The 19014-nt window shown below is 41.8% G+C and overlaps 1 pseudogene; it reads right to left on the minus strand.

Annotated features, from left to right (window-relative positions):
* The window catches only part of LOC102891453, a 49632-nt pseudogene extending 44213 nt beyond the window's left edge, over window positions 1–5419 (minus strand).
* Between the last annotated feature and the right edge of the window lie 13595 nt (window positions 5420–19014).

Consider the following 19014-nt stretch of genomic DNA (forward strand, 5'->3'; position numbering starts at 1 on the left):
GGAAAGAGGTTTTAAACTTCTCTGACCTTTCCTTGGTTCAAGATGAAATAAATGCATAATTTCACATGGGAAAGGTAAAGGTCATATAAACAGCACATTAAACTCAATCATATACAGAATAGCCTGTTTTCTATTCCACATGGCAGGTTAAATATCCAACTTTTAATTTCCAAATGGTGTCTTATGCAATCATCACAATTACCATCCTATTCAATTGCGAAGGTAATTTAAACTGTGGGTCGCTTCTATATCAAACAATCTATTTGTAATATGCAATTCTGGCTTGGATTCCAAGGATAAGTAGTATCCTCCCAACAAATTCAAGTTGAAGGTAATTCACAAATAATGATTTGTAAAAGAAATAAACCATGTGTAGACAATGTGACAGAATAACCAAGAAAATCAAGGAAATTAACCAATGAAATATAAGAATTAATAAAAGAGCTCAGTAATATGGCTGGATACAAAATAAGTATACAGAAATCAATAGCTCTCCCATAAAACAGCAATGCAAAAAGTTTCCACTCCCAAAAGAGTCATTAAAAGAGTCTTTCATATGAAGGAACTACAAAACTACTGTTTAAACACACAAAAAAGAATAACTTGAATGAAAATGCACAAAAAAATTAGCTTTATTTATAAATGTTTATGATATGCCAGACAGACACTGGGATAAGTACTTGAAATGACTTTCTCAGACTATAAACATAAATTTTTTCCTGCTGGAAGTACCCTTTGGAAGAACTCAACCGGAAGCCACAGGGCAAAGGAGGCTGGTGATGGAGTCCAAAGAGGGTTTGGCATCCTGGGACGCAGACCGTGAGGAGCTGGGAGTAGAGTGGATATGGTGGAGTGGAGTTGGGGAATGGTCAGTGTCAGTGAACATGCATTATAGTAAGTATCTGTTGACTCCTTCTGGACTTCAGTGTAGAGTTTCTAGTGTTTGTCAATTAAGCATCATGCCATTTGGGGGAGTGAAAGGGAGATATTGTATTATGTTAAGTAAGTATTTACTTTAAAAAGTTTTTCTTTTTTAAAATAAGAATGGATACTGAATCTTATCAATGCCTTTATTATCTATACAGATAATATTCTTGTTTTTTTTTTTCTCTTTTACTCCATTAATATGGCGAATTATATTAATAGGATTGTACTTTGGAGAATCCTTACATTCTTGGGAGAAACCCCACTTGGTCATGGAACATAAGTGCTGTTGGATTCTGTTTGTTGGTATTTTATTTAGATTCTTGCATGGATATTCACAAGTGAAAAAGAGAATGGTCTGTATTTTATTCTGTGTTGGATTATCATTTTCACCAAATTTAGAAGAAGATGGTGGAAATCATGACCCTAGAGGTGCAGATAAATGACTTGAAAGAAGTGGTCACTGCACTGATTCCTGGTAGCCTTGGAAAAGACATAGAAAAGGCCTGCCGATCTATTGATCTGCCTCACAATGTCTTTGTTAGAAAAGTCAAAAGGCTGAAGAAGCCGAACTTTGAAACGGGGGAAACATGATGCTTCACGGTGAAGGCAGCAGTTCCAGAAAAGGTACTGGGGATGAGACAGGTACTAAATTTGAACACGCTGATGGATATGGGCCTCCAGACCAAGAATCTGTTTAAAATTCAGACTTTTTGTGGTGACAAATAAAACCTACCCATGATGTTTTTTTAAAAAATATATATGAATGAATAAATAAATAAATAAAAGAGACCCCCTTGGCCTTTCCACCACATGAGAACACAGAGAGAAGGTGACCATCTACAGACCAGGAAGTGGGCCCGCAACTGGCACTGAGTCTGCCGCACGTCGACTTTGTAATTCCCAGCCTCCATAACTGTGAGAAATAAATATTTGTTGTTTGAGCCACCCAGTCTATGACATTTTGTCATAACAGCCCAAACATACTAAAACATCGGGTGATGTGATGTGTATATCTAAAAATGCAAGTTTTCAGAATCTACTGAAAAATTTTTCAAACAAGAAAATATAAGATGATTGACTAAAACTACACCATTAATGGACCAAAACCCTTCTTACATACCAGAGATCAACAAACTACACTCCACCAGCTAGCCAAATGTAGCCTGCCACTAATTTTTGCCAATAAAGTTTTACTGGAACACAGCCATTCCCATTTGTTTACCTATGGTCTGTGGCTGTTTTCTCACTACAATGGCAGAGAAGTTGCAACAGAGACCATATGGCCCCCAAAGCCGAAAACATTTACCCTCTGACCTTTTATTAAAAAAAAGTTTGCAGACCTCTGTTATATACAAAGAATGAGCTGAGTAGATTTTTTTTTAAATCTCATCTAAAATAGCATGTTATGTATTGAAGACAGAGCTGAATTTCACAGCTAGGTTAATATGGTAAAAATCAGAGACAATATGTTTAAAATTTGAATTTGAAAACCAGTAGTGGAGAATGCAAGCTACCTGAGAATGTGAAGGTATTCTGAGGAGGGGTTTGGACTCCAAGGGAAAAATAGAATGCTGGTTGAAGTGGATATGCTCTGAATCCTAAGGAGGCCAGGAGACTATAGCCGATGCCTGGGTAGCATAAATAATAAAAGCGCTGAAACAAGTAAGATAGCAGAGATGTCTGCCAAGGGCCCAGGAACAGAGTTAAAAAGGTGCAATACCGTGTGGAGCCGATTCATAGGCAGAAAGAGAAGAAAAGGCATTCTGAGACAAGCCAAAGACTCGGTGGCCTGGAGGATGGAGCATGGTGTGAAGTGGCAAGAGAAGTGTCAGAGGCTAGATCTTGCTGGTACCAATCAGAAACAGACAGCTGCAGCCTTCCAGCCCAACTCAGTGGTGGCCCTGAAGGACAGTGATGAAAGGGAAGCCGCCGGGCCAAGGGTCAGAACTTTGAGCAGCACATTTGGTTGTCCACTTTGCCTAGGCCAAGGGAGAATTAGAATCCCTGAGCTACACCAATACATGGGCGGTTAATGATTTGGCTGGATGGGTAGGTTCTTGGAAAGAACAGACCTCGAAGCCTGTTGACAGCGGGTAATATATGCTTTGATTCAGCAACCAACTCATGGTGCTGTTTTTTTCCACAGTGATGGGGCCAGGAATTCAGGGGTGGATGTGGGAATAGCTTTTCTCTGTCACATTCACTCACAGGATTTTTGCTTTCCAACCCAACAACTCTGAACTCTGCTGTTTGGAGATTTTCGCCCCAAGAGGAAAACTTCCACCAGGGAACACAATAATAGCTCCATTGAATTGGAAGATGAGATTAATTTGTGGACATTTTGGCTCTTTATGCCGCTGAATTAAGCAAAGAAGGGAGTAGCTCTACTGGCTAGGGAGATTGATCTCAATCCTAGAGGGGAAATTGGGTCACCAGTGCACCATAACCCCAAGAAGGCTTATTCTATCTGGGGTTTCTGTTGTTTCTCTCAGTGTGTCCATGTACTGGGTTAATGGAAAACGTCAACAACAACAACAAAATAAGGTTGAAAATCACAATCGTTCAGGAACGAAAGTCTGAATTTCACCAACAGGTAAAGAAAGAACTTTACAAGCTGAGGTCTTGGCTGAGGACAAATGAGATAAGTAGGAGGAGGAAGAACCTATAATATCAACTGATGGGACTATGACTGATTTTGGAGAGTAATTAGCAAAGCCCAGAAATGGATATAATGATCACTGTGACTTTGACTTTCCTCATTTGGGAGAGAGGGTGAGAATGCCTTTGCTTGAATGAAGGGTAGCTGTATGTTGTTAGGTGAAAGCATAGAGTTGTTTGTGTTGCTGGCAGAAGTTCAAATGTGTGTAGAAGCATGTGGATGAATCCTGAGTAGCCAAAAAGTGGGTTGTGCCTGTCTTTCAGCTATTGTATTTCAATTGCAAGCCTGTGCTTCCGTACTCTGCTTTGTGATGCTAGGGCTGACTCTGCAAGCATATTTCTCCTCCACTGCTGCACCCTGACAGACTCTGCCTCTAAGGGAATTGGCAGGCTCAGGGAGGAAGAGGAACGTGCTCCTTCTTATGGTTGCTTCCTATCCCTGTCAGCATCACCCCAGCAATGCTTTTTTTCCCTCTGCAGTGGTAGTTTATTCTAGAAACATCAGTTGGTTACAGTTTTCAGGTTTTTTCCAACACTCACAGCCTCTCTGCATCCCCTCAACTGACATCAAAACCAGCGCCAAGTTATTTTTTCCTTGGATGTCTGAAGTTTCTGCAGGGCTTCTTCAACCTTCTAAGTTTTAATAATTCCAATTTTTTCTTTTTGTTCCTTCAGCCCTAAAGACAGATGCTTCTGGCAGATCCTCCCTCTGTGTTATCTTACTGTTCTCTTTTTCCCTTTTAAAGCTTTCAACATTTTGCTATTTCTCCTTTATAAAAAATAAGGGGTCAGTAAACTTTCTCTGTAAAGAACCAGACAGTGAATGCTATAGGCTTGTGGATCATACAGTCTCTGTTGCAACTATGGCACTCTGCCATCTTTCAGCATGAATGAAAATGCAGCCATAGACAATCCCTAAATGTAGGAGCGTAGCTGTGTCCCATAAAACTGTATTTACAAAAACAGGCAGTAAACTGGATTTGGCCAGCCTGCATTAAATTACAGTCATGTATCACTTGAGTCGGTAAGTGATTTCATCGTTGTGTAAATGCTACAGAGTGCACTTAACACAGACATAGATGGAATAGCCCAGTCTATATGATACAGCCTATTGTTCCAAGGCAACAAACCTATACAGCCTGTCATTGTACTGAATCCTTCGAACCGTTATAACACAATGGTAAGTATTTGTGTATCTAAACATAGAAAAGGGAGAGTAAAAATACGATATAAAAGATATACCTGTACAGGACACTTACTATGAAAGGAGCTGGCAGGTCTGGTAAGTTGCTCTGTGTGAGTCAGTGAGTGGGTGGTGAGTGAGTGTGAAGGCCGAGGACATCACTGTGCACTACTGTAGACTTTATAAATAACGTACATTTAGGCTAAATTTATTTTTTTAATTCTTTCTTCAATAATAAATTAATCTTAGCTTACTGTAACTTTTTTACTTTATAAACATTTTAAATTTTAACTTTTGCCTCCTTTGTAATAATATTTAGCTTAAAACACACATTGTACAGCTGCACAAAAATATTTTCTTTCTTTCTATGCTGATTTTATAAGCTTTTCCCTATTTAAAAATTTTTTAAACTTCCTTGTTAAAAACTAAGACACAAACACACACATTAGCGTGGGCTTACACAGGGTCAGGATTGTCGACATCACTGTCTCCTGCCTCCACCTCTTGTCCCACTGGAAGGTCTTCAGGGGCAATAACATTCCTGGAGCTGTCGTCTCCTGTGGTGGCAGTGCCTTCTTCTGGAACACCTGCTGAAGGACCCGCCTGAGGCGCTCCTTGCAGAGGTGTCATTCTTTTCGGAAATATGTCCATGGCGGTTTGCTTTATTTGTTTATTTTTTTCCATCATAGTTTTGCTCGTAAGCAGGTAGCGCCCCATTCCTCTCTATTCATGAAAACCTTTCGGTGTTGGCGTCCATGTTTTCTGTTTAAGGAGCTTGTTGAGTCTGCAAAAGCTTCCGCTAACTCCGGCACTGTGAACTTCCTCGGGGGTTCTTTTTCTTCTGCAGTTTCCTTTTCTTTCCTTTAGCTATGCGTTCCTGTTCTAGTTCCAACAACACATTAGTCAGTTCCTCGGGAACCGCCTGGAGGAGCTCCTCAGTGCTACCGTCACCCACAGCCAGGTTTGCCATCCCAACCACAGCCTCGCAGATTTATGCGATCTTTGTGTTAGGACTTTAGGGCAGCTAAGTCGGACCTTACGGCGGCTACAGCGTTACGATGTTACGGCGGACGTTACGGCGACGTTACGCCGTTACGCCGTTACGCCGTTACGCCGAGAGTAGGCCGTTACGGCGGCCACTACGTTTAGGCAGCCACCACAGACCTTCCAACGGCTGTGATGTCACTAGATGACAGGAATTTTTTAGCTCTGTTATAATCTTATGGAACCACCATTATATATGTGGTCTGTCTTTGACAGAAATGTCATAATATGGTGCACGACTGTATTCCTGTTAAAATGAGTGGTGTGTTTTTCCTTCTTCTGACTGTACCCTGATTGACACAATGGGCGTAAGCCTTAAAGCCTGTCATCTTCCAGTGAAAGGTTCTGAAAAGGGTTCTAATCCCAAACCAGAACAACTAGAGCGTGTGAGACTTACGTAAGGGACAGTTCTTATTGCTGCCTGAGAAAAGATATTCTTATCCGCTGGACTCAAAGCTAAAAGGAGCTTCTAACAGTCATTCCACCACCATGGGGTAAAGTCTACCTGAGCATGAAGCCAATAGAGAAAAGTTTTTTTGGAGAATAGAGAACTTTGTTCTAATGAAATAATTGAACCCTTAGATCCAGCCACACCTGAAGCCCATGGGTTAAATTAAAAAGAGCCAGTAAATTACCTTTTGTTTTAAGTATTTTGGCTCCAATTTCTGTTACTTGCAACTAAAGGAGTTCTAACTAATACAGAGATCAAAGTAGACGCAGGGGGACTAAAATCTCTTAGATTACCGTCATTTATTCATTCATCATGAAGTTTGTCAGGTACTCTGCAGAGATAAAAGATACAGCCCTGTCCTTAGCAATTAGTGGGCCATTTTAGAAAAATATTGCTCAAGCCTTCTAATGTTATATTTTGACAACAAAGGCAATTAATCAGGTTTTGTTGCTTAACTTTTTAAAATAATATTTTAATCAGAGCTTAAACTCTTAGATGACCTATTCCAATAATAACTACTCAGTCCAAACTCAGTTTAAGAAATCAAAGCTTTCTTTATTTTATAAAGCTCTGCTTAATTTCTATTTCAAGCCTCATTCCTTTGGCCGGAAGATCTTATGTGCTTCCCCCTACTCCCACTCCCAAGGTTGTGGTAAGGCTCTACTGATTTTACACTGTGCTAGTTTATCAAAGAGGACAGAGGACACTTAGCACCTGGTCCATGATTACTGATCTACATCAAGCATGAAGCTCACGTGGCTTCAGCCCCCTGTGCTGCTACTTGCTTTCCAAATACCCATCTCCCATTCATCCTTAGTAACAGAGCTCCATTATAAATGTTAAACTTTCCAGTCTCCCTTTCAGCTGGGTAGAGCCATATGACTAAGTTCTATCTAGTGAGATATATGTAGATATACTACATGTGACTTTGGGGACGGTTCTTTCAAAAGGAGTTGCTTTGCCTGGTATTAGCACCGTTTCAACCTTTCTACTGCCAAGAACGCAAATGTGATGGCTGGTGTTTTGGTAGCTATCTTGGGATATCAGGTAGCCTTGAGAATCAAAATCATAAAGTGAGGAGGGAGGATCAAAGAGATAGGTTTGTGTCATTGGCACACCAGCTCTAGACTGCCTGCCTCCGAACTTCCTTGTGTCTGTTTAGACCACTTTGTGGACTGCATAAGCCACTATATTAGGAGACAGTGGCCTCTGTTACTTGCAGCCACATGCAATTCCAGTTTCGAAATCTACTAACTCTTTCTTCAGCTCTGCCAGCTCAGAAACTCAGGGATCTTTCCAAGGCCCCCTTTTCTAAGTCTGGGGAAAAGCCCTCTGTGGTGAATGAAACCCTATTCCCATTATTGGGTTTAGGATTTCGATGTAAGAGGAAGTAAAAAGAGATAGGTCTGCCACAAGCCTTGCCTGAGGCTAGGAGCCCAGAGTGACCCACTGCTTAAAAGGGGGAGGGGGTGGTCGGAGAGAAATACCAGGAGACAAGAGGAAAAGCGTGCATATCTCAAAAGCATGATCCAACACACTATTATAGAGTAGGTTTAGCAAACTATTCTTCGGTCTCCCTCTGAAAACATTAATATTTCCTTCTCTTCCAGAAAACCCTAGCAACAGTTTCTGCAAGATCATCCTTCTACAAAAAGTCGTAAGTTTCTACCTAATAAACACTGCCAGTTGAGAAATTCATAATACATGAAAGTAACCCTGAAGGCCATGAAATCAGATGGATTTGGAATAATACCATAAGCCTCGTTATGAAGAAAAATAGTTGTCAAGTTGATCTTTGAAGTAAGGAAAATAATGAAAGCAAGCGAGCACAGTCTAAGAAAATTAAAGCGGATTATCTTCCCCAAAATGGGATGATTAAATATGCTAACACACACAGCATTCTGTTCTCTGCCCCCACGGCCTGTGTGCATGATGATTTGCACTTTGTTTTAGAAAACCTGTGCTTGTTTGGAAGTGTTTTTAGTGATTAAGGAGCAAAGATGTGAAGAATAACAAATAACTAAAGTTTCATATTTTATTGTGATTTGATTAGGTCAGACTGCGCTAATCAAAATATGAAATATAGAGAGAGCTTGAAAATAAAATTAATCATTAATATGGGAGTACTTAAGGTTAGGAATTCTTCAAGGGTTTCAGAAAATTTGCAGCACTTTTTCAGATAACCCTGGGAGGTTGTGTATTTTTATTTTTCTCCCCCTTAAGATCCTTTTTAAGAAATATTTAAAATACTCCCAAGGTCAAGATCATCTAAAGAAAGGAGTAAGATTTTGAGCTGTTCCTTTATAAACTGCTCCAGAAAACAGCACTTAAGTAATTTGTTTTTAAGTAAATAACAGTGGTGTGGTCATTTCTTACCTCTGGCTTCATTGAATGCCAGGTCACTAGAAGTGATTACAGTGGCATAAAGGCTTACTTTGCCATTCACTATTTGAGTTCAATAAATGAATAAGCCTCGTTAGCGAAGCCCTATTGTCCATTCTCCTTAGTGGCTTAATTCTTAAATCAATAGTTAACAAACTCTAGATTTTGCTTTTAACACATTTCAGCTTTGTGGCAGCATTTTTTTTTAAAAAAAAAAAAAGGAAAGGAAGAATAAAGTTTGAATCACTAATACGGAAACCTTCTCAAGAAGAAAGAAAAAATGTTACTAATTCCAAGGGAACGTATGACATTCACGTTGTTTCATCTGTCAGTCTCCCCTTTTTCAAAAACTGCCTCAGTTCAACGTCTAAGGTTTTCAACATTTTTCAGGTGAGGACACTAAGATGAAGAGATTCGCATGAAGTCACCAGGTCACTTCGGATGTGATAGAACGAGGCACAAATCCGTCTCTGCCAGGCTGCGAACACTGTGTCCTTTCCACTGCCGAGGGTAAGAAGTATCTTTGACACTCTATACTCTGCAATTAGTTCAGTGATGCTCAAAATGGGATAAAGAGGATGGAAGGGAGCGGTGGAGAGAGGGAGGGAAAGTTCTTTCAGTCTAATTTCATTTCTCCACTTCAGAAAGTGAAATGGAGATTTGACAACTATCTAATTAATTCGATCTGGGTAAACAGCTCGGATGGATCTTGGCTTAATACATGGTTCTCAAAATGTGGTCCCTGAACCAGCAATAGCATGCTCATCACCTGAAAACTTGCTAGAAATGCAAATTCTGGCTTTACTCCAGAGCTACTGAATCTGAAACTCTGGGGGTGGGTCCCTCCAGTCTGAGTCCTAAGCAGCCTACCTGGTGATTCTAATGCACGCTCACGTCTGAGAAACAGACTTGGAACTGTCTTAGTAGCAATCCGGCACTGCCTCTGTGAGCTGTTTGAACTTGGACAAATCGTTTAACCTCTCTGAGGCTTAATTTCTTGATCTGTTAGAATAAAGATAATGAGTACTTGTGACAGTCAAGGATATGAGAAACAAAGAAAGACTGAGAGACTGGCACAGACCAGAGGAGACTGGGGAGCATGTTTACATGTAATGTGGTACCTTGATGGGGATCCTGGAACAGAAAGAGGACTAGGCAAATTCATGTCGAAACCTAACACCCTCGGTGCCGGTAGCAGGAGGCAGGGACTTTGGGAGGTGGTAAGGTCGTGAGGGCGGAGTCTCGTAAATAGAATTAGTGCCCCTATAAGGGAGACCCCACAGACATTCCTTCTACCATGTGAAGTCACAGAGAGAAGATGGCCACCTATGAACTAGGAAGCGGGCTCTCACCAGACACAAAATCTGCCAGCACCTTGATCTTGGACTTCCAGCCTCTAGAACTACAAGAGACAAATCCTACGTTTAAGCCACCCAGTTTTTGGTATTTTTATTACAGTAGTCCAAACAGACTAAGACAAGGGTGATAATAGAAGAACTGGCGAAACACAAATAGAGGTGAAATGTGATTAATAGTAACCTAACAGTATCAGTTGCTTAGTTTTGGCAAATGTACCCCAATTAATGTAGGAGGAGGAGGAGAACTAAAATGTTAAATCAAACTACGTTCAGAGACTGCAATATGCTGATCAGCCCTCCAACCAGACCACAAGGAAACCTGTATAACAAAGGAAGATTTCTGCTGGGATTGCTAGCAACCCATTTCCCCACGCCTGTGAAAGGGAAAACAGAAGAGTCTTTAAGTGGCATCTTACACAAAATAAAGTCATTCATCCCTATGGCTGAAATCGTGGGGAACCTATGGATCAAAGGCTAGGGATTGCCGGCAGGCCTTTCTGCTACATCTTCTTAGCTTTTCACGCTACATCCTCTCATCCTTCCTCACTGCATGCCCATATCACCAAAGGCAAATAGGTAAACAAAGCCTTTAAACTGTAATTCACAGAAACTAAAGAATGATATATAAACTGAATTCCCGGAGTCCCTCTCACTGTCCCTATTTCTCTCTATTGTCTCTGTCTCTCTGAGTCTCTCTTAGGCTGTCTCACTCTCTGCCTTTGAGAGGAGCCCACGCTCTGTCTATGGAGTGTTACCCCTTCTCTAATAAACTTTCCTTTTGACTAACTTTGGTGGGGGTTTGCATTCTTTCTTGTGCTCAGCCAAGAACCCTTTTCTCTCTCAGCGCAAGGTTTGCATCCCCCCGACTGAGAGGAATTTGCTCTGTCCTGCATCATGATGATGTAAGAGCTCAGCGTTGGGGAAAGAGAGTGAGGGGGGCACTGGAAATCTTTGCACTCTCTTTGCAAATTTCTCTACATCTAAAACTATTCCAAAATTAAATATTTTAGAAATAGACATAACATTACCTAGCTTTCACAGATGATTAAAGATCAACCGTAAGCAAAGTGTTCAGCACATAACAGACGCCCCACTAAAAGAGAACTGTGTTTGAACTGGCTGCAACGTGGGCTGCAAGCATCGTTTCTCCCCCTATCGGTGCCTTTCCACAAACATCAGTGTAGAGAATAGAGTGGGCACAGCAGCTTTTTATCTACTCTGAGTTCCCTTCTCCTTTCCCTGCTTCCTGCCGAGCCCCCTCCCAAGAAGAAAGCGACAGAAGCCTTCCCACACTGCTATAACGACTTTTGAGTAGCTTGGACAAGATTTATTGTCAACAGCCCAGTAAGTAACAGCTGTCTGATTCCTTATCTCTCCATCGCCTCTTGAATGTCAAGTCTCTTGACTGGAAGAGCACCCTTCATTTGGCTTTCCTTGTTTTAAGAATTAGTTTTGCATGGCATTATCTCCTCAGCCACCCAACCTCCACTTCCTGTCTTACATGTCAAAGACAAATATGAAAGGAACGGCAGATTAATTCCAAATATTACCTAGTTCGTGCCAATTAATTTGATGCACATTTGATTGCCCATAATCGCTCTTCAGGTAGAGCCTTTGCATTTCCCCTTCCTCCCGCCCTTTGGCCTCGTTTGGTAAATATGTAGTGATCGGAATTGAATTTGTCTCCTGTCACTTCCCTTTCGAAGCCTAGCTGGAAGAGATGCTACCCCAACATCATTCTAAAGCCAACTTTTCCCATTTTTACATGCGTTTCACAGATCCTACCCTTGTTCCTCATTTGTAATCTTTCCCAGGTGGATTAGCTGAATAAATTCAGCACCCGCGTGGTGCACGTTTATCACCAAAAGCTGACAGCAAAAGCACCATCACAGTGACAAAAACATCAGGAGAAGAGGAGAGGAAGAAGACCTTCAGGCATTTCCTTCTCCATTAGCACAAGAACAAAGAGACGTCCTGAAGAATCTGTGGTTGGGGCTTGCTGGTTTTTGTTTCTTCTGCAGTTTTGTTTTGTTCTGTTTTTAATACATCTATTCTGACTATGCCACCATAAAGCAGAAATTTACACCCACAGTAAACACTGATTTATCACTGGGCCACATTAAATATGATCCCGGGGTATATCTTTCCAGACAGTGTTCCCTCCCTGCTCCTGCCTCCTCCTGCCGGGCTCCCTTTCAAGTGGATGATAAAATGCCAAACCACAGCCAAGGCCTTCGGTGTGGAACAGCCCGGCGCCTGGGCGCTGATGTGTCTCTCCAGCCAGCATGCAGTTTCCGGCAAGGTTCACTGAAGTGCAACATTTCTGAACTAAGGATTTAGACTCAGGGATGGGTGAGGCTGGCATTTTGCCTACATCGAAAAAGCTAGGGATTTACAAAGCTAAATGTTCTTCCCCTCTCAGACTTCCTGACAACTTCCTGCCTGAAGCTCAGCTTCCTGCAGCTGGGATCACATCTTTCCTGTTGTCCCGACAGCTAGCACAGAGCCAGGCACTGAGTAGCATCCGTGATAACGGCCCACGTGTACTGAGAGCCATCGCTACAAGTGCCCTTCATGTAGTAACTTGTTAAATCCTCCTGATAACTCTAAAAGATACAGACGACCGTTATGCCCATTTTACACATGAGGAAACTGAAGTCCAGAGAGGTCAAGGACATCTCCCAGAAACATGCAGGCGGGAATGGCGGAGACAGCATCTAAATTCAGGCAGTCTGCGCACATCCTCCCTCAGAAAGCCTACCCTGAGCTTTCAATTTGGGAGTCTCAAGCCGTGGTATAAACTGAGATGAGGGCAGGGAAGGTAAATTCCCCAGCATGCTGGAAAGAAAACAAATCAATTTCTATACAAAGCAAGCATCAGATGAAAAAGCAAAAACAGAATCTTAAACACACGCGCGCACACACACACACACACACACAGAGCAAGCATCAGATGAAAAAGCAAAAATAGAATCTTAAACACACACACACACACACTCTCACACTTTTATTATTTATTTTTTTAATCAATAGAACAAAAGGGAAATTAAAAGTGTACCAAAAGCTCAGGCTGGATACAGTGATTACAGGGAACAGATTATTTTTCCTTTGGTTTCAAACAAATTAGTAGATTCTAACTATGGCAAATTCCACACATGTCAGAGGAAATGACAGAAGGAAGTGATCTTCTGCATCTTCCCAAGGCTGTCTACTTTTGCATGTGCTGTCTCCTCTGCCAGGAATGACTCTCTTCCTTTGCCATTCAGTAAGTTTGTTCTCATCCTGAAGATCCAACTTCGATATGGCCTGCTTTGTGACGTTTTTTCCAACTCTCTTCTCTGTGCTTCCAAAAGACTGATTTTACCTTCTCTGTGGTACTCATTGTGCCTCAGAGTGCAGGGATTACAAACTCAGATGCCACAGGACCAGCATGAGTAGACAAAGTGGATGAGGTGTAAGACAGTAGGGAGCAGTGGAGAGTGGGGAACTGGAGAACAACTGCCCTGTTAAAAAAAAGGAGCCACCATGAGCTCGAACCAACCATTGCCATTTGTGACTAACTAGTCCTGTATTGCCAAAGACTAAGTTTTTCAAGAGGAGCCATCGCGATGGGTGACATTATGTGCCAACATGAGCGGGCTGAGGGATGCCCAGAGAGCTGGTAAAACACTACCTCTGGGTGTGTCTGTGAGGGCACTAACAATCGAATCAGTAGACTGAGTGAAGGAAATGGTCCTTACCAGTGAGGGTGGGCATCATCCAAACCAGTGAGGCCCCAGGCAGAACAAAAAGGTTCTCTCTGCCTGAGCTGAGACATCCATCTCTTCTGCCTTCAGACGCTGGCACTCCTGGTTCCTAGGGCTTCGAGTCTGGACTGGAACTACAGCACCAGCAATCCCAGACTCCAGCTTGCAGATGGCCAACTGTGGGACCTCTCAGCCCCCATAATTGCGTGAGTCCATCTCTCATAATATCTAGCTAGTTATCTATCATCTATCTATCCTATTGGTTCTGTTTTTCTGGAGAACCCCGAAACATACACCAGTCATCCAGATTTTTGTGGGACAATCCCTCAATTTTTAAACATTGGCATTTAATTTTTTTTATGTTTTAAATGCTTGCCACCAATAACCTCTGCCTACTAGTTCTGTGCTTATGCATTTGCCTCTAAAACTAAATATTAAGGTCCTTAAAGGTTCAATAGTAATTAAGAACATGGACCCGCATTAAAATCATGACATTGCCACTTGCCAGGGTGAGTGACCTTCAATATATTACTTAACCTCTCTGTGCCTCAATGTCTCATCCTTCGTAAATTTGGAGGAATAATAAAGCCAACCTCTAGGGTTGTTGTGAGAAGTCCATTAGCTAAAATGAATGAACTAATTAGAATACTGCTTTGTACAGGATAAGTTCTCAGTAAGCATTAGTTATCAATATCATCATCATCATCATCATCAATCTTTATATCTTCAGTACCTAGCACAATGCCTTCTCATAACATTTGTGTATTAGATATTTATTAAGCTGACTAATATTAATATTCTTACGATGGGCCAAAATTAAAATATTGAAATACTCAGGCAGTTAGGAAACTTCAAATCTGATACAAGTCCTCACCATCTCCCAGGCAGATTGGCTCTGTGGTAAGGTGTCTTTTCAGATAACTGAGTAGGAACACATTTGTTACACAAAGTTGTCTCTAAAACTTGGGCCGGTTACAACTCTCTCTTAATAAACCCATAGGTGGCAATGATAGAGAACGAAATAGTAATGTGTCCAGCTGAAATACTCACCTTCTCAGCCTCCCTTGCAGGTAGAGGTAGCTATGTGATACATTTCTGGCCAATGAGATGTAGATGGGCATCCCTGGGGAGGATGCCCTTTCCCAAGGCAAAGATTCTCAAGGAGGAAATGCTTTTGCCCTTCACTCTTTATCCTCCCTTTTTGCTGCCTGGAATATAGAAATAGTATCTGGAAATACAACATGGTCTTGAGACCATGAGGATGAAAGCCATACACAAAAGTTCGTAGAGAAAGAACGTAGAAGGGCCTGGTTCGTGGATGACTTCTTTGAACAGCTATACAATGAGTTCTGCTGTAATGCGTGTTTTGAATTTGGCCTAGTGTGACTGATATCATAGGGAACAATCTGAGCATAGTACGGATTTCACTTTGGCTTGTATGTAATATCATCCATGAGAAACACCAGGTAAATGCAGAATACTGCACCCAGCTGAACTGAGCCGTATACCCTTCCACCATCCATTTCCATGGGCAAACTTCAAGTCTTTTTCAAGATAAAGTGCCATATTCATTATACTATTTATGTATTTCTTAAACATTTGATGTATATAAAAATATGCTACTGTTTTTATTAAGTTTCTATCTTTTGTTAACGTGTCCCTGATGTTTTTGAATGCCCCAACCCCATTTTCCCCGTAAGCTTGCGATTTCTACGGTACAATTTTGCATAGCACAGTGATTTTTAGCAGATGTATCCTATTATAGTAGAACTGACTCTGTCCTCTTTGGACTGCTTACCTCTGAGCTTCTTGTCTTGTGATAAAAGTTATAATGTTTAAGCAACTATTTGTTCCATGCAGTCAAGCACATTCCCAGTTGATACATTGATACATAAAATCTAGACTTAGAACTTTAGAGATTTGTCGAGGGTGACAGAGGATCTTATTCTAGATTTATTTGCAACACCAGATCACTTAGGCCAAAATGTCAGAATCTCTTCTGATAAGTGTCCCTCCATCTTCCCCCACCCCCAGCCCTGACCACAGTGAATGGAAGGCTACTATGTTATGCTGGGAAGGGGGAAGGATTAATGGGAGAGGACTTTGGAAGCTATGATAGTTTGGAACTTACAAAGTCTTTGCAACAGCCTCTCTCCCCAAGTAAGATGTGGGCCAGGGCACTTCATGAGTCCCATGCTGTAGAATGCTGAAATTCTTCCCAAAGCTGTGAGGGGTTCTCGCCCGATGATTCAGAGAGTACGAGACTTCCCCCACTTCTGACACGACTCTGCCACTTTAACGATCCCCTGCCCCTACTGCCACAAGTGCTAGTGACCTAAGAAATGCATCAAGTAAAGGTCCAATGTGGGTTTTCATCATCATTAATGAAAAAGGTCCAATTTTTCAGCAGTGCATGGAAAAGGCTGCCTGCAACGTGAGATTCACAGTGGCGCCTGACCCCATTGCTCTCAACTCTGTGACCTGAGAGCTGGGTTGAGATCTCAGCTCTCCTGATGTGCAGATCTGCCTCATCTCCCTGGGAAGCCAGGGGTGTTTCCCAGACACCAACTGTTATTAGGACATTTATCTTTATTGTTTTTATTCTCGTTTCTTATTGGTGGGGGAATATGACATATAGACGCTTGGGGTTTTATAAGAATGGTCATGTCAGGGTTTTAGATAAATCTTCGTGAACAAATGCATGCAGACTATCTGAGTGAGCTTTCCAGCCCAGCTCTGGGTTCAATGTGTGACCAAAAAAGTCCAGATTATATAAATAGACCAATCACTTTACTCCTCTCAACCCAGGGGTCTTTGTCTTCACTGACAGTGCAGTAGCCGCAACAGAGGACTGGGTCCTGGGAACCAAGACAGAATTATGAAATCAAAGTTTTTTATGTCCCGCTCTCCTGTCTGCTCTGCCAGCCTCTCCTCATTTTCAGCTCCCCCGACTTTCCCACATGCCAATTAAATCAGGCAGGGGTGAAGTGATGGCCAGGATTTGTCCCCTGTGCTGCTCCATTTGGAGGCTATTCCTCAAGAGGCAGATAGTGTCCCTGGTGGTTAGGAAAGCCTGTCCAACAGTGCCAGCCTCAGTGATTTGAGAGCCACAGGGGAGGCGAGAAGGAGGGAAGGCAGACTGAGAGCTGACGAAGCTGCTGGCCTCAAAAGTCCTTGAGCAGATAAAGTCTCTTTGCAGGGGATGAGGGAGGACAGGCAGCAGCCTCCTTCCGGAAGTGGCACTTTTAGAGATGGGAGCTGAGGAGTTGATGATTTTCTTTCTGAGGGATGGAGTGGGTAAATGAAGATGTTTTCCACTGTTTCCCACCCCGATATGAAGTCTCTGATTGGATATGCACAGCTTCCTGGGGAGCAGAGTGACAGAAACCTATACTTCAAGGAGACTATTGTTCCAGGAGCTGCAGGGCATTTGCAGCCAACCCCACTGCTAGTATGCACTGCCCTGAATCCCTCTGACTACTAGGAGTTTTTGTAGGAGCTGGAATTGGGGAGTGGGGAAAAGAGCCACACAAATCTAACTCAGCTGTGAACAATTTTACGTAGTAGCCGTTTCATAAAGCCTGACTGTTGACGTATTAACAAAATGATAAAATAACTGTCTTGGGAGGAGGAGAACAAAAACATTTAAGAGACCCAAATTCTCATCTATAATAATAGAAAATCAGTGATTAATGTTTCAAATTGATAACAAATAGAGGCCACCACACACACATTATTTAGAAATATGGAGGCGACAGGACATTTGAATAAGCAATAGAGAAACTCCGCTCTATTGTCTTTTAAATCTGTCTGTTAGCCTATAGGTAAAGGACAGACCTTGGATTAATATGGCATGTATGACACTTCTTAAGTGGTGCAGCAAAGACTCACCCACAACAAACTCTCCACTGTGTCTAGAACAGCCATGTTTTATGCCCATGATTTTCCTTGTTCCTGGAAATGGCTTCCTCCATCTCTCCATCTGGTGAACCTATTCATGCCTTCCCCCAGGCAACGTTAGTCCCTTCATCCTCTGGTCCCCATGGAGTGGTGCTCGCTCCTCGGTTTGGCAGTCTTGTGCTCTGCCTCACACGGGCTTCAGGGTTGGCTCTGGAAAGGGCAGGATCAGAGCCAAAGAGAGGCCGGTCCACCGCTCTTGGTAAGAATGTTGGGAAATATTCTCTTTCCACTAAATTTGCTAAGAGAAGAGAATATGGGCTTAGATTTGCTGACAGTCATCTTGTCCCTAGTGGAGGAAACTTGACTGAGTGAGGCCAACACAGAAAAAAGCCAAGAGAGAGAATGAGACATATTCTTATTCTATTATTATTATTATTATAAAATACACATAACATAAAATTTACCATTTTAAACATTTTTTAATATATGCAATTCAGTGACATTTAGTGCACACTCACAATGTTAGGCCACATCGCTAGTTCCAGAATTTTTTTTTTTTATTATCCCAAAAGGAAACATACTACTCATTCAGCAGTCACTCCCCACTCCCCCTACCCCTGTAACAGCTAATCAGCTTTCTGTCTCCGTGAATTTGCATACAAGCAGAGTCATGCGTTCTTTGTCCCTTTATGTCTCGCTTATTTCACTTACCTTAATGTTTTCGATGATTATCCATGGTGCAGCGTGTACCAGAACTTTCATCGCGTGGCTAAATAATGTTCTGTCGTATATATATAATACATCTTGCTTATCCATTCATCTATGAATGAACATTTGAGTCATGTCCACATTCTGGCTATGAACATTGGTGTACAAGTATTTGTTGAATTCCTTGCTTTCAATTTTGGGGATATATACCGAGGAGTAGAAATTGTGGTTCATGTGGTAATTCTGTTTTCGTTTTGAGAAACCGCTCAACTGTTTTTCATGGTGCCTGCCCCATTTTCCATTTCTACCAGCAGTGCACAGGTGTCCCAATTTCTCCACATCCTCACCAATATTTGTTGTTGTTGTTGTTGTTGTTGTTGTTGTTGTCATCCCAGGGAGTATGAGGTTGCATCTCATTGTACTTTTGATTTGCATTTCCCTAATGACTAATGACATTGAGCATCTTTCCATGTGCTTTTTAGCCATTTGTATATCTTCTCTGGAGAAATATCTATTGAAGTCTTTTGCCCATTTTTTTAAATTGGGTTGTTTGGAGAGGCACCCTCTTGAGGACATCATTTGAGCTCTGGGTCCAGGCATGCCTCAGGTTTTACCCCTGTCAGTTATAGGAGCCAAAGTATTTCCTTTTCTGATTCG

The sequence above is a fragment of the Pteropus alecto genome, unplaced genomic scaffold (genome assembly GCF_000325575.1).
Source record: "Pteropus alecto unplaced genomic scaffold, ASM32557v1 scaffold34, whole genome shotgun sequence".
NCBI lineage: Eukaryota > Metazoa > Chordata > Mammalia > Chiroptera > Pteropodidae > Pteropus > Pteropus alecto.